Raw genomic sequence first — 15,960 nt, 5'->3', positions numbered from 1 at the left:
TGTAAATAAACAAAACAAACAGATCAAAAGCTCACTCAAGGTGATCTCAGATAAGGATGATTTATTTCCAGGATGTAGTAGTATTTCACAAACCCAAGGGGGAAAAAAAAGTCTAACTGAAATTCATCAAAGCTTATTTCTCACACTTTTTTTTTTTATTCAGCCTGTCATTTTTTTTTTTCCCTGTTCCTTTTTCTGATTTCAAAAGGCCCATCATGTTGTCAACAGCTCCAGGGCCTACAATGACACAGAGGCCCTGCTATTAACTTTCTAGGTCTCTGTGGGTCCCAACTCAAAAAGACAAAATCTGTTTGGGCTAGCTGGGCTAAGGCATTCATTCCTTGTTTCTCTGAGAAGGTAGGAAAATTCTCTACATATGGAATTTTGATTAAGGGAACAGTTACTAGCATGTTTAATATATTAAGCTGTCCTTATAGAAAAGTGTAATGGCTTAACACATCAATTACAGGTATCATTCCCCACTAATCATGAACCTGTTCATTAGAACCTTGGAAACATATACAAATTATAATCCGTGTTACATATGTGTAAGCACTATTCATTATTTTTAATTATTTTCACGTTTAATAAACAACATTACAGATGTGAAAAAAAAACCCATAAATAACTACTATATCCAGAAATGGGCAAGTAGCTATCATATATGCATTCAGTTCACAAAACAACACGAACAGGTAGTCAGACCACATTCTCAGTTAAACAAAATGAGATTCAGAGAAGTTAAATACTTTCTTCAGGTACTCACATTTTAGTAGATAGCACAGCTGGAAGCCAAACATCAATCTGACTGTAACGTCTGTGTTTTCTCTGAATGGTGGAATCGGTCTCCTTGTCAACAAGGGAGGAGTACAGCCTGGGATCTGTGTCAGCACTGTTGTTCAATAGTGATACATCCCTGGAGATTTAAGAAAAATAGAATAAAATGATAATAATAATAATACAGTAGAGTAAACACTTATATGGTGCTTATCACTTACCAGGCATTCTTTTAAGCATTTTACATATATAAACTCATTTAATCTTCACAATAAGTCAATAAGCCAGCTTCCATTACTGTCCCCTGAGAGGGAAACTAAATTAACTCATAGTGAATCACAGCCAAGAGATGGAAAATCATATTAAATATCCAAAAAACCCACAGGCCAGATGGTCTTAACGGTCAAAATTTTTTAAAATATATTATGAAATATAAAGCTGCATCTATCAGCCAAAGTGATGTGAGTGGTGTCCATAATGATAGAAGTAGAGAGTAAGAGTACTAACAGAGACCTATTAGCAATGCTCTTCTAAAAGTTTTTTTTTTTTTCTTTTTCCCACTCCCAAAGAACGTTTTCTTTCGGCAACAAAGATCTACTGGTCTGAGTGTAAAGGTAACTGTGAAGGTGGTTTGTCACACTATCTTAGCTTCATGTCAATAATCATTCAAATCATATAATTAATCCTCCTTGCTTAGATTCTGTGTTCAATTGGCAAGTTTTAATTACACTATATTTTCCCATTCAGATTTCTCAGCACTAAGAGATTGTAATGTAAAGAGAGATTAAATGTATACTCTCAGATAGTCTATGTACAATTTCAGATTAACAAATTGTCATTAGCCTGGTACAACTGTAATGTCAGTTAACAGAATTCTTAATCTTCAATTATTGTCATATTGTCAAATTAGACTTTGATATTCCAATGACAGAGGCTAGCCGTGGTGATTTATGAGAGGCACTTCATGGCTTGGCAGTGTGAGAAATTTCACTGCATGCCATACACTACACTACACTACACTACACTACACTACACTACACTACACTACACTACCAGTACCATACTGAGTCCTTGTCCTAACTACTAGAACCAATCACTAGGCTTTGCCCATCCTCTTTCTGCCCAGGAGAAATCTCTCCTGCACCCATTGCTCCTTCCAAGTTTCCACTGCCATTTTAATGGCTACCGCCTTCAATAATGAATACCATAGACATTATAATAGGATCTTTTGTCTCCTGAAATCAACCTTTCTTCCAGCATAACACTTTGAAATTACACTTTTTAAAATATTGATTGGCTCCTTATCCTTTAAAAACAACTCCCCACTTTCATTATGTTCAAATATAGTCAGTATCCAGTCACTACTCTTAGCATCCAGACAACAGTTTGCATCTCAGAATATAATTCGTGAATCAGAATATTTTTGTTATTCTCACAGTTAACTAAAAAGTTGAAACAAAATATAAAGGAAATAAACAATTTTCTCTGATGCCACTACTTAGACAAGAGACGTCTATATTTTTTTAAAGATTATTTATTTATTTATTTTAGAGAGTTAGAGAGAGAGAGAGAGCACATGAGCTGGAGGGGCAGAGTGAAAGAGAAATCTCAAGCAGACTTCTCACTGAACACAGAGCCCAACGAGGGGCTCGGTCCCACCACCCTGATATCATGACCTGAGCCAAAACCAAGAATCTGATGCTTAACCAACTGCACCACCTAGGCACCCCTAAAGACTTTTATATTTTTTTAAGATTTCTATTTTTTTAATAATACTGAACTTTTTGTCTTATTAATGATTTGTATTTCTCTCTTGGCAATTCTATCTTCAGACCCTTTATTCATTTCATCTTGGGCTGTAAATTTTTATTGATTTATAAAATTGCTTTATATGTTAAATAAATTACTATGGTTCCCATATATGTGACATCATTTTACCAGTATGGCATTCTCTTTTTAATATGTAGGGTTTATATACACATATGCATAAATTAGCTTTAAGATATATATATATATATATAGTTTTAAAACCATGGGATCTGGAAACAAAATTTCTGAGTTCAAATCCTAGCTACTCATTTATTAACTGAAAGTCCCTAATCAATACTGACTTGTGAAAAAATTACGTTACATGTGTTTTATATTATATTATATATGTTAAACCTTTAGAAGAATGCTTGGTACAATGTAAAGATTCAGTCAATGCCATTGTTACCGCAATAATAATGATTGTAATAATGACAGTTAATGGCAATGGTGATTATAGTGGTAGTAATGATAATGGGGATAATGATATTTTCAAAACCAATACCTTTTTTTTTTTTTACTATAATTTAACTTTAAAAATTTTCTCAAGTCAGTAGGTATTTTCTTCCATGTGATGTTTCAATTACTTGGGAGCAGAGCTTCATTATTTATGTCAGTGAAAATGTCTAAAATAGTTTCTTCCATGGAATAGGTAATTGTAATAATGGTAATAAAAAGAAAACGTTTACTGAGGTTTTAGGTGCTAGTCACTATTTTAAATGTTTTGTACATGTTAGTTTATTTAATTACCAAAAACAACCCAATGAAGTAAGTACAATCATTATCCCAGTTTTAGAGGTCAAGATATTAAGACCCTAAATCTAATTTAAGTAACTTGGCTAAACTCCATGACTAGTTAGTGGCGAAGATATAGATTGTAAGCCTTTAACCAGAATAATACTATCTCTTGGTAAAGAAGCATTTGAGAGTTGCTTAGCTGATCTTCTATTTTAAGTATAATAATTTATTTTATTGACATGAATGACTATTAAAGTGTATAAAATATGTAGAATATATATATGTATAAGAAAATATTGTTCATTATTTTAACACTTCCAAATGGTTAAATAAATTCTCTTACTGCTCTCCAAGCTATAGATTTTAAGAAAAATACATCAATTCTTGCCACTACAGGTTTTTTTTTTCTTCTGTCAAATGAATACATGAAGTTCTAAAATTTTTAAAGAGAAAAGAAAGAACATCATGGCTAATCAAGTGATCTGCTAATTACAAAAAGACACCCATGATCCAAATATAGAAAACTTAATCCAGGTTTAGTTTTGTTATGCTTTTTTCCTTCTAACTAAAGTAATAAAATTTGCCCTGCGAATGATGTATCTTGCCTATAACGTGAACCAAAGTTAAAATTCCACTTGATGGATATTGAAGAGATGAATGCCACAAATGTTTCAGTGAGAAGAAAGAGAAACTAATTCTTCCATCAATTTATACAGGAACAATTTCAGAAAAACATACCATGTTGAAGATTTAGCTACCTGAATTGTCCTAAAAGCTCTGCTTCTGTCCCCAGTGATTCTAAATCTTACTTATACTTTTCTTCAATCTTCCATGAAGCCTTTCTTTTTTCTCTTTTTAACTGCATGTTTTATTAATAAACACTTACCAGACTGTAAGTAGGTACTTTGCCCAGTAGCTGCAAATTTGATTTTTTAAATGTGTATTTTTTAATTAATTTATTTAAATTCAATTAGCCAACATATAGTACATCATTAGTTCTTTTTTTTCTTATTATGTTCAGTTAGCCAACATATAGTACATCATTAGTTTTTGATGTAGTGTTCAACGATTCATTAGTTGCATATAACAGCCAGTGCTCATCACAACATGTGCCCTCCTTAATACCCATCACTCAGTCACCCCTCCCCCCCAATCCTTCTATAATTCTAAGTTTGTTTCCCAGAGTCCAGAGTCTCTCATGGTTTGTCTCCCTCTCTGATTTCTTCCCATTCAGTGTTTCCTCTCTTCCCCATGAAGCCTTTCACAGATTACTACTTTTTATAAATCTGTAACATTTCTCTACTATCCTATTTCTCTTTTTTTGAGAATTCAGATACAATTTTCTAGTTCATTGTTAAAGTATTTATTTTTTTTATTATTCAACAAATATTTATTATGCATTCACGTTTTTTAATTTAACTGTAATCAACATACAATATCCTATTAGTTTGGTATGCATATCATAGTGATTTGCTATTTTTATTCAATATTATGAGAATAATCCCCACAATAAGTCTAGATACCATCTGTCACCAAAGTTATTACAACATTACTAACGTTATCCCCTACGCTATCTAATACAGTCCGGTGACTCATTTATTTTATAATTAGAAGTTTGCACCTCTTAATCCCCTTTACCTATTTTGCCCACCCTATAACCCCTACCCCCTCTGGTAACCAAAAGTTTGTTTACGGTATCTATGAGTCTGTTTCTATTTTGTTTCATTTGTTTGGTTGTTTTGTTTTTTAGATTCCACATATAAGTGAAACCATATGGTATTTGCTTTTCTCTGCCTGACTTACTTCACTTAGCATAATATCTTCTAGGTCCATTTATGTTTTTCCAAGTGGCAGGATTTCATTATTTCTTATGGCTGAGTAATATTTCATTGTACATATATATCACATCTTCTTTATCTATTAATCTATTAATGGACACTGAGACTGCTTCCATATTTTGGCTATTAAAATAATGCTGCATATATCTATTAAAGTTGGTGTTTTTGTTTTCTTTGGGTAAAAGCCCAGAAGTGGAATGGATCGTATGGTAGTTCTATGCTAGTTTTTTGAGGAACTACCATACTGTTTTCCATAGCGACTGCACCAACTTATATTTCCACCAACAGTGTGTGAGGATTTCCCTTTCTCCACATCCTGGCCAATGGCTGCTATATCCTATCTTTTTGATAATAGCCATTCTCACAGGTGTGAGGTAATTCACTGTGGTTTTGATTTGTATTTGCCTTATGATTAATAATACTGAGCATCCTTCTATGTGCCTGGTGGCCATCTGTATGTCTTCTTTAGAAAAATGTCTATTCAAGTCCTCCACCCATTTTTAAGTGGGTTGTTTGTTTGATATTAAGTCGTATAAGTTCTTTATATTTGGGATATTAACTTCTTGTTGAATGTATGACTCTCCTATTCAGTAGGTTGTCTGTTCATTTTGTTGATGGGCTTCCTTCACTGTGCAAAAGTTGTTGTTTTTTAAATTTTTATTTATGTATTTATTTATTTTAGTTTGATGCAATTCCATTTGTTTATTTGGGCTTTGTTGCCCTTGCCTGAGGATACTGATTCAAAAAAAAAAAAAAAATGCTAAGACTGATATCAAAGAGCTTACCACATATGTGCTGGGCGATGGTGTTTATAAAGTTCTTTCAGCTTCTTTTGGGTTGAATGATAATTACCAAAAATTCATGTGACTTCAGAAACTAAAATGTGACCTCATTCAAAAATAGGATCCTGCAATTATAAGAGAAAGCACAGGGAGAGACACATGGAAGAAAGGGTCATATGAAGACAGGGATGGCTACAAGCCAAGGAATTCTAATGATTGCCAGAAAATACCAGATTCTAAGAGGCAGGCATAGAAAAAATTTTCTCTCCAAGTTCCCAGAAGGAACTAACCCTGAGAGAATTTGAGAAAGATTTTGTGTGTTGTTTTAAGGCACTCAGTTTGTGGTAATTTGTTAAGTCAATACCAGGGAATTAATATACTGTACAATTTTGCATGTTTCTTTATGAAAAGGTTGAATTCCTGGATTTAATAACTGAATCCAAAATAACTGAATAATAGAATATCTAGTTGTTTTTAGCTTTAAGGTCATCAGTTTATTCTGAAGCTTAGTTGGTTTTTGTTTTACTGGTCTTTGAAATGTTCAAATGGATGACCTGATAATGGAGATATATCTCATCTTTTTCTTTCTTTTCTTGCAAAATTATTCATTTATTACTAGCTTAAGGCTGTTCACAAACTGTGAGGGACAGAGCTGTGGTCACAGCCACTACTCCTGAATGCTGTCTTAGTTGTTAAGGAGCCTATCCATGATTTGTTTCAATTAATCCAGCCTTTCTTTGTTCTGAAAATTGGATTATATTCTAATCATTTTCATAATTGATTTTATTTATTTATTTATTTATTTATTTATTTATTTAAGAGGGGGTGCGGAGAGAAAATCTTAAGGAGGCTCCACACCCATTGTGGAGCCCCACATGGGGCTCGACATGGGGCTCAATCTCACCCTAAAACAACAGAATACTCATTCTTCTTGAATGCACACAGAACTTTCTCCAAAATAGACCACATACTGGGTTTCAGCCAATACCAAAAGAAGAGCCAGATGCTTAACCAACTGAGCCACCCAGGCGCCCCTAATTACAAATATTTAAAAATATTTTAGAAATCCTTGTATAACACATCTATCATTTTTTCGAAGCTCTTCTGGTTTCTAAAACCTCATGATTTCTTAAGTATATGTCTGTTTTTTTCTATCAAATCATTTCCATTGATTGTCCTAACATATGAAGCAAATAACATTGATTAGGACTCCTAGATTATGTGCTGCTAGAACACTGTAAATCTCTGTAAATTTCTGTGTAAATTATGTAGACACTAGAACATTTTATTTATTTAATTATTTTAAAGATTTTATTTATTTATTTATTTATTTATTTATTTATTTATTTGAGAGAGAGAGAGAGAGAGAACACTCATGAACAAGGGGAGGGGCAAAAGGGGAGGGAAAAGCAGACTCCCTATTGAACAGGGAGCCCAACAAGGGGCTCAATCCCAGGACCCTAGGATAATGACCTAAGCAGAAGGCAGACACTTAACTGACTAAGCCATCCAGGCACCCTGACACCACAACATTTTTAACAACGCTTTTCAGTTCATATCAAAACTATGGCTAAAAATCAACTTCAAATATCTTATTCTCTTTTGAACATGGTTATTCACTAAGAAGCAGTGGAAAACTGGGATTCCTTGTTAGCCAGAAGGGAAGAGAAGAGGGCTAAGAGCAGAAGGTAATGGAGGACCAGAGGAACCATGAAATGAAGTCAATGAAACTGAGATTGTGGTTTTGGAGAACCTAAAAGAGAAACAGGTTTAGTTTCTAAAATGGTTTATTTGCTTTGGGTAAGGACTTCATTGAAGAATAAATTTTGAATCTAAATTTATTTTGGAAACATCTTTATTCCAATAAAAAATATAGACTATTAGAGATTTGAAGTTTTTTTTTTAATGTTACTCCTTTTCATTCTAATGATCTCCATAAATGAATTATGTGCATATCAAAATTTCCCCAAATGACAACTCTAATTTTAAATTATTTTTTATTATGATGTAAAAAAGATAAGCATATGAATCATAATTTTAGTACAGAAGTATTTAAGTCAGAGGAGTCTGGCCCAATTTGATCATGAACCTAGACCAAGATGAATGTAAGAATTTAGGGTAATAGTCTGTTGAAATGTTGCTTTTGTTGTTTAGACCCCTAAGGTAACAGTTAGCCATCTATAATTGCAGACTCATAAAATCTGCGATATTCAATAGAAGGGAAGTTTGGGGGAGATCTCTGTCTCAAAGACTCTCATGGACAAATGAGATGGCTGAGCAAAGTTCTCATACAATTCTGATTGGTAACCCAAGACAAGGTTTGCCCTATAAAGATGCCAGTTTGATGAGAAGGGTTCACCTTGTTAACTCTCATGGCCAGCTCTTCTAGACTCATCAGACCTATGTTAGCCTTCTTTGTTATAAAATTTCTTTTTTTATATTTACAACAAAAAGTAGCAAAGACAGAGTGATAAACAGTAGTGCTATTAGTAAAGAGGCAATTTTCTATGCCAGATAAGTTTTCAAATCTGATAGACATTCAAGGGATTACTAAAATTGTTCCTTATTCCTAGAAGACAAAATAAACTTATCATTTGGGAGCTTGATGAAGACAAATTGGATCTCAGACTTAATGCAGAATCTACCTTAATCTTTTTTTTTGTTTTTTTGAACACTGAGCAAGAGACTTGGAAACACATCAAGGATCTTGAGCTACAACAGCAAGACTGTCTTAACAGGATGTTAATAGAATCTTGAAATTAGATTTATTAAGTACCAATTCACCAAAAGATTACCAGAAAAGCCCATTTGGTCAAGCAAATACAAGTTTATTAGGCATTTACAGAATCTGAACAGATCTCAGAAGGAGAAAGTCAGGGAAGTTTATAGTATTTTTAGGCACTGTGCAGACAGGTAGGTCTTGTATGGTAGGGAACTGTTTGAGATTGAGCAAATTTTATGATACAATAACAGAGTCTGGGGGCACAGTGCAGTGAGATTCTTATAGAAAGCCTTGATGAACAAGCTGTTATTTTGATAATTAGCCTATTCTTTTGGTTCATAGTCTTATCTTCCATTAGCAAATATCCTTTGGATGAAGTATCTAAGCTATTTTTGCTGTTTCTCTATATTATTTAACAGAAGTATAGAAAATATACCTCGTCCCAGAAGGGACAAGAAGGAATCTTGGTTTTAGTTCTCACATATGTGGATCTCTTCTTCCTTTACTCAATACTATCTATTGTAAACCAAAGTGTTTTCAACTTTCTCCTGAGTCATACTTCCTTTCTTTGAAGTGAAACCATCATAAGCCTATAGATTTTTTTTAAATTTTTCACTATCTAGTTTCCTGCTAGAATAGTATACCCTATGTATAGAAAATCTTAGCAAGGTAGTTGGAAATGGAGAAGAATTTTCTATACATTATATAGGTGGATTCAATTTAGTGCATACTTTTAAAAATAAATTAGTCACTATTATGCTCAAAGTGACTAGCTAAGCATATAGTCTGAGAATAGCCTATTGCCATATGTATGGTGCTGTGATGGTGGTAGTTATTGCAGTGTTATTGTTGGGGTTTTTGTTTGTTTGGATAGAAGAGGATGGTTTTCAGAATCCTGCAAAGTAGGATGTCACACATCCAAAGTAATACATTCCTCCAGCTCTCAGAGGGAGGCATCTAAGTTGCCAGAGAACAGCCAGGCAGTCAGCTTTGGTGTTAGTGCATGGCAAGAGGACTTTTGCTGAGAGGAAGAGAATATATCATCTACATTCACAAAGTTGTCAACTTTAGAAACTAAACAGTTTTAATAAATCCCTGTGGAGCACGTTTTTGTATTTTTCTCATCTGTCTAAACATACACTTTTTCTTTCAACAAAACCAGCATTCATAATTTAGAACCTAGGAAAGAATCTAATTCATATATCCACCAGAAAATACTTTTTTTGGTCCATGCTTCCGTGGCATTGCATGTTGCTTTGTTTAAAGAGATCAGACAGTTTGCATATACTGAGATTCAATAAATTCTTCTTAAAGCTTTCATCAAATAAAGGAAAGATAAGAGAAGGGATTTCTGGAATTGAGCTAGGATTATTCTTCATTGTCTCAGCTACTTGAATACTTTAGCTGCTTTGCATAAGTGATAAATGATTTGTAAAGGAGAATTAGAGTAATGGTGAAAATCGCTTGCTCTGAAATGCATCAGTGAAATGAACCTGCAAATGTGGTTAGGTGGCACCGATACTTTTGAAATATCTTATTTTGTGTAAATAAATTATAAATTATATAGATTATTGTTTCTTCTGTATATATAATTAAAATAGTATATATTTTCAAATACATCTATATACTTATGTACACATTTAAAGGCATAAGTATCTCAATTTTACTCAAATTCAGGTTCATATATTAGAAGCATTACAGGTTAGTGCACAGAACATCAGGTTCCAGAGAACTGAATGTGATGCCAAAAGAAAAAAAGTACTTCTTTGCAGGAATTTTCTTTTTTTAAATATCAACCCCCTGAAAAATACAAACAAAACACCCCTGCATATTGAGTGGGGCAATTTGCTTTCTCACCTTACAATCTGGTTACATTTGAACCTTTGTGAATGGCTCCATCTAAAAGACAGAATGCTTGAAATGAGGAAAAGAAAAAAAAAAATAGCACCTCCAAAATGAGCTGTATTCAACAAGAAAGTTATCAACCACAGCATGGTTTGAAAAATAGTTTCAAAATATTATTGAAAAAGGCATACAAAAAGATAAGAACTAGTCAAAATTTGAAGTTTTAGAAACATGATTTCAGGTCATGCTTATATGAGGTAGAGATTTCATTTTTTGTCATTTTAGTTGTAACTTCCTGAATAAGCACATATTGCAGTTGAACCAATATGCCATTTACATACAGAAGTATTATTTTATCTTCGGGCCAAATACATAATACCTCTTGAATCTCTGATCTCTGAGCCATCAAAATGATACATTAAAACAGGAAACAGGGTGCCTGGGTGGCTCAGTTGGTTAAGCGTCTGCCTTTGGCTCAGGTCATGATCCCAGGGTCCTGGGCTCCCTGCCCATTGGGGAGCCTGCTTCTCCCTCTGCCCCTCCCCCAACTCACGGGCTTTCTCACTCTATTTCTCTCTCTCTCTCTCATAAATAAATAAACAAATAGTATCTTAAAAAATAAAATAAATAAAACAGGAGACAGGGAGATAAATAAAATTACCAAAGAATTGAGTTACCTCTTTATAAAAATGATTTTCTACTGTTCTCCATCATGGAAGAGCAAAAGCTTGAATTGAAATTCTTGATGACTCGGTAAACTCTTTCTCTAAATTTAATAATATGGGACTGAAAGCTCAGTGGAACATTTTGATTTATGGAGTTGTAAAGATACTGAGAGAAGAGATTTGAATAAGCATGATGTAGAAACACTCCAATCCAGTTTTCTAGTTTCCACTAATAACTCTGTGATATTCTTGATGAAATATTTGGCATTAATACATATTCACTTACTAGCTGAACTGAACTCAAATCCTAAACCAACTGGTGCTTTTGAATTCTAGACCAAATGAACTTTCCAAAATGTGTGGGGATAGCAAATAAAAAAGATCTTAGGTCTTCTTTCTCCTTGCTATTATTAGATCCTCTAGACTGACAGAGAAGGTGGGGGAAACATTTCCTCTTAAATGAGAAGAGACCCCTCCCTGGTATCTTTAGTAAAGGTGAAAGAGAAGAGGCAAAAAACAAATAAGAACCTCAAGAACCAAGAATGAGAGGGAGACCAAGAGCAAGTACAGTAAGTAGCCCTTCCCGCAAGCTGAAGTAGAAGCTCATTCTCATCACCTGGGTGGTCCACATGAAAGGCAGCAGGTCCAAACACATTAACTACTCTATGGGCTCCCTTTAATCCCTCTGCTGTACATGCAAAAGGTCCAGCTTTTGTGATGGTGGCCTATTAAAATATCCTTAATTTGATGAATCAATTTGATAGGAGGAGGAAGTGGTGAACTTCCTTCCAGTCAATGGAAATTGACAGTTTCATCCCATTTTCGAGACCAACTTACACACTTGTAAAATCATGGTCATGACCTAAGAAGGAATTTCTTATTATTGCGTTTTTCTTTTTTCTTTTTTCTTTTTTCTTTTTTCTTTTTCTTTTTCTTTCTCTCTCTCTCCCTTCTTTAATTTTTCTTACTGTTTTCTTCTTTCTATTGGTTATTCAACTAGCTCTTCTGAAACTTCAAATACAGATTTGGTAATTTATTCTCTTTGTTATATAATAAATAGTTCAAAAAGAAAATTCTTCATATACAAGATTATTAAACTTTTTTAGCTCAGGAGCACTAACAAACAACAATATATTTTATCTGTTTTCTTTTTATTTGAAAGGAAACATCTTGTAAACTTCTGTCCTGACTATACTTAGGCTTATTCAAAAGAAATACTAATATAATTGTAAGTTACTTTCTGGATTTTGTATAGCTTGCATTTTAAGGATAGAACTTAAAGGTGAAACTTTTAATGAAAATATCTTATTCATTTTTGCTTAGCATTCTCTTATGGTTGATGCGACTTTCCATAAAATCACACCCTAGAAACATACTATTTCAAATGGGCCTCCTGCACACAGAGGATATCATTTTCTTTGTTTAAGTGGCTTGTGAAAGCAGCATCAATTGTGCACCAGTTCATTAAACAAACCAAACATCAGTACTATATTATACATGACAGACTACTCACAAAGGGAGATAAATCAAGTACTGAATCCCTGGAAACAGAGGACTGCAAACACCTCCAGAGGGTACCAGGGCATGCTAACTATTGGGAAACTACCTCACACACAAAAGGGCAAGCCTGCAGATTTAAAACAATATTCAAATAAATGCAAAGGATATGTTCCAGGTAGAATCTTCAAAGGTCTGTCACTATGTAAATTTTCTAATTAGATCAATGAAAATAGAACACGTACCTTCTCTTACAAGGAAACTGTAATACTGTCAATATGCAAATATACCAATTAGAGTCTCAAAGACAGTAATAGATACAAATTTATAAAGGACAGTAAAGAATAGGGAGGAAAGAAAGTTTTCATCTATTTATTTTTTGCCTAAATACATGTTTTATAAAGAGTTTTTTCCCATTCATAATTGGTAAAGCCTGTGGTGCTTAAGGAGTAGGAACTAATAGATCCAAAAGTCAAATTATGTTTGGCTTCTCTCCCAACAGACCTTCCCAAATAATTTGCAAAGAAAACAACCCAAAGGTATTTGCCATTCCATGTCTTTAAAGAGTCTGGTATGGGTTTTGCCAAGTTGAAAATGAGCTGAGAAATGAAAGAAAAGAGATTCCTCTAGCCCTCCATTCACTGGAATCCAGTCATATGAAATGCTATCTCAGGTGGCATATTAGAATGACTGCTGCCAGCTGGTACAGCCACTCTGGAAAACAGTATGGAGGTTCCTCAAGACGTTAAAAATAGAACTACCCTACGACCCAGCAATTGTACTACTAGGTATTTACCCCAAAGATACAGATGTAGTGAAAAGAAGGGGCATATGTGCCCCAAAGTTCATAGAACTTGGAAGGAGCCGAGATGCTTTTCAACAGATGGAATGGAAAAAGAAGATGTGGTTCATATATATACAATGGAATACTACTCAGCCATCAGAAAGGATGAATACCCACCATTTGCAGCAACATGGATGGAACTGGAGGGCATTATACTAAGTGAGATAAGTCAAGCAGAGAACGACAATTATCATATGGTTTCACTCATATGTGGAATATAAGGAATAGTGTGGAGGACCACAGGGAAAGGGAGGAAAAACTGAATGGGAAGAAATCAGAGAGGGAGACAAAAGATGAGAGATTCTAGACTCTGGGAAACAAAGTGAGGGTTACAGAGGAGAGGGGGATGAGGGGATGGGATAACTGGGTGATGGGTATTAAGGAGGGCACATGTTGTGATGAGATTATATGCAACTAATGAATCGTTGAACACTACATTAAAAACTAATGATGTACTATACATTGGCTAACTGAACATCATCATCATCATCATCATTATCATCATCATAAAAAGAATGGCTGCTGCCTTCCACTTCAATCTCCATGGTAATGGCAAGAGAGAAAAAGGATCTCTTAGGCAACCAGAAACCAGACAAAAAAAAAAAAAAATTTCTAGGTTAACATTCCATTAATCAGAAGTGACTTCAGAATAAAAATAACTTCTAGAAACTGCAGGTAGATAATGATAATTAAGATTTATACCATTTCACTAGTACACTCTTTTATAAACTCTTTTTCTTTGGTGTTCTAAAATATTTCTGCTTATCTTACTTCTCTAATCTGTCAAGGAACTTGAAATTCCCATCATCAGAGATTTATTCATTTTATTTTATGTTTGGAGCCTCTCAAAATCTGTATGAGTCACTGCCTTACTTTTACTTAGTAGTATTAATTATATTGTCAAAGAAATTATTAATAACAAATGAATGTACTGAGATGAACTGAATCACGTCAATACAAACTGAAATCAAAGTGCAGGCCCCAACATGATTGTTTACCAGATACATACATATTACTATTACTTAACATAAGAAGATAGAGACAAGGTCCAGGTAATAAGGCCCTACCAGGAAAAAAGGCTGCCTGGTAGATACCAAAAACAGACCCTATTACAACTTGAGGTACTTGAATAATGTTGTCTAGAGAAAAGGGGCATTTGTACATGGATGAGCTAAAAGAAATAGTCATTTCAAAAAAGAAATAAAATTATAAATTAAAAAAATAAAGGAAAGATTCATTTCAGACTGTCATATGATAAAAGGAGACAGTTGAAAATGAATCACCTCCCATATGAATCTGCTAATTGATTTATACTGACACAAAATCTGTACCCTAAAAAGAAGGAAGCTTGGTCTATAGCAAATGCACCTATTTATTTTGTAAACACAGTATTTCCATTTTATTCTGACCCTCGAGTCTGAATCTGATAAATGCTGCATTGATTCTTTTGACCTCGAAAATAAAATGAATTATATAATATCTAGATTACTCTAAAACAGAACTCCATAGCTTCGATATTCTTTGAAGGGAAAATAATTAGAACACACATATATTTTTAAGATTTTATTTATTTATTTTTAGAGAGAAAGAGAGAGAGAGAGCACACATGAGGTGGAGGGACAGAGAGAGAGGGAGAGAGAACCTCAAGTGGACTTGCTCTGAGCACAGAGCCTGGAGCCAGACCTGTGGCTGGATCTCATGACCCGAGCTGAAATCAAGAGTCAGATGCTTAACCAACTGAGCCACCCAGGTGCCCCGGAACATAAAATTTTTAACAGCACCCCCTGCCTCCTGAAATTCCTGGTGAGGGATTTTTTTTTTTTTTTTTTTAGATTTATTTATTTATTTGGGGAGGGGGGTAGGGAGAGGCAAAGGGAGAGGCACAGAATCCCAAGCTGACTCCACACTGAGAGCAGAGCCCCAACAGGGGCTCAATGTCACAATTCTGAGATTATGACCCGAGCTGAAACCAAGAGTCAATGGCTCAACTGACTGAGCCACCCAGGTGCCCCCCTGCCCAGTGAGGGATTCTGATAGCTATATTTTCAACTAAGAGGAGACAGGGAGGGTAAGGACATTTGAAAAGGATTAATTAATATTAGTACCATTTAGAGTATGAGTTGTATATACCTCAGTGCATGAAATACAAATATACTTCTGGGTTCACCAATTATACTCCGATGTAATTTCTATACACCCACCACTACAAATGCTTTTTTTAAGCCTAAATACAATGCACACACACAAAGTCCTCTATTTTAGAAATTTAGAATTTGGAAACTGGAGTGTAGCATGCCATCTGAACATACGGGGCGATATACTGAAGAGATGTGTTTAGCAGACCATACTTTTCAATCTGCTTCTGTTCTAAGTGATGTTCAAAGATACATTTTTCAACTCTTTATTTTTTCCAAGATAATTCCTCCTTAAATAGTGATTGTAGTTG

The 15,960-nt window shown here is 34.3% G+C and overlaps 1 long non-coding RNA gene across 1 annotated transcript in view; it reads right to left on the bottom strand.

Moving 5' to 3' along the window:
• Nucleotides 1-769: 769 nt before the first annotated feature.
• Nucleotides 770-15,960, bottom strand: part of LOC123799617 (uncharacterized) — a 222,639-nt gene continuing 207,448 nt past the window's right edge. Inside the window, exon 3 of the long non-coding RNA XR_006781663.2 lies at nt 770-916. This is a non-coding gene — a long non-coding RNA (uncharacterized LOC123799617). The remainder of the gene's footprint in view (nt 917-15,960) is intronic.

The sequence above is a fragment of the Ursus americanus genome, chromosome 7 (assembly GCF_024610735.1).
Source record: "Ursus americanus isolate L20-20 chromosome 7, mUrsAme1.1.p, whole genome shotgun sequence".
Classification (NCBI taxonomy): domain Eukaryota; kingdom Metazoa; phylum Chordata; class Mammalia; order Carnivora; family Ursidae; genus Ursus; species Ursus americanus.
The sequence above is the reverse complement of the archived record's forward strand: the minus strand, read 5'-3'. Positions and strand labels throughout refer to the sequence as shown.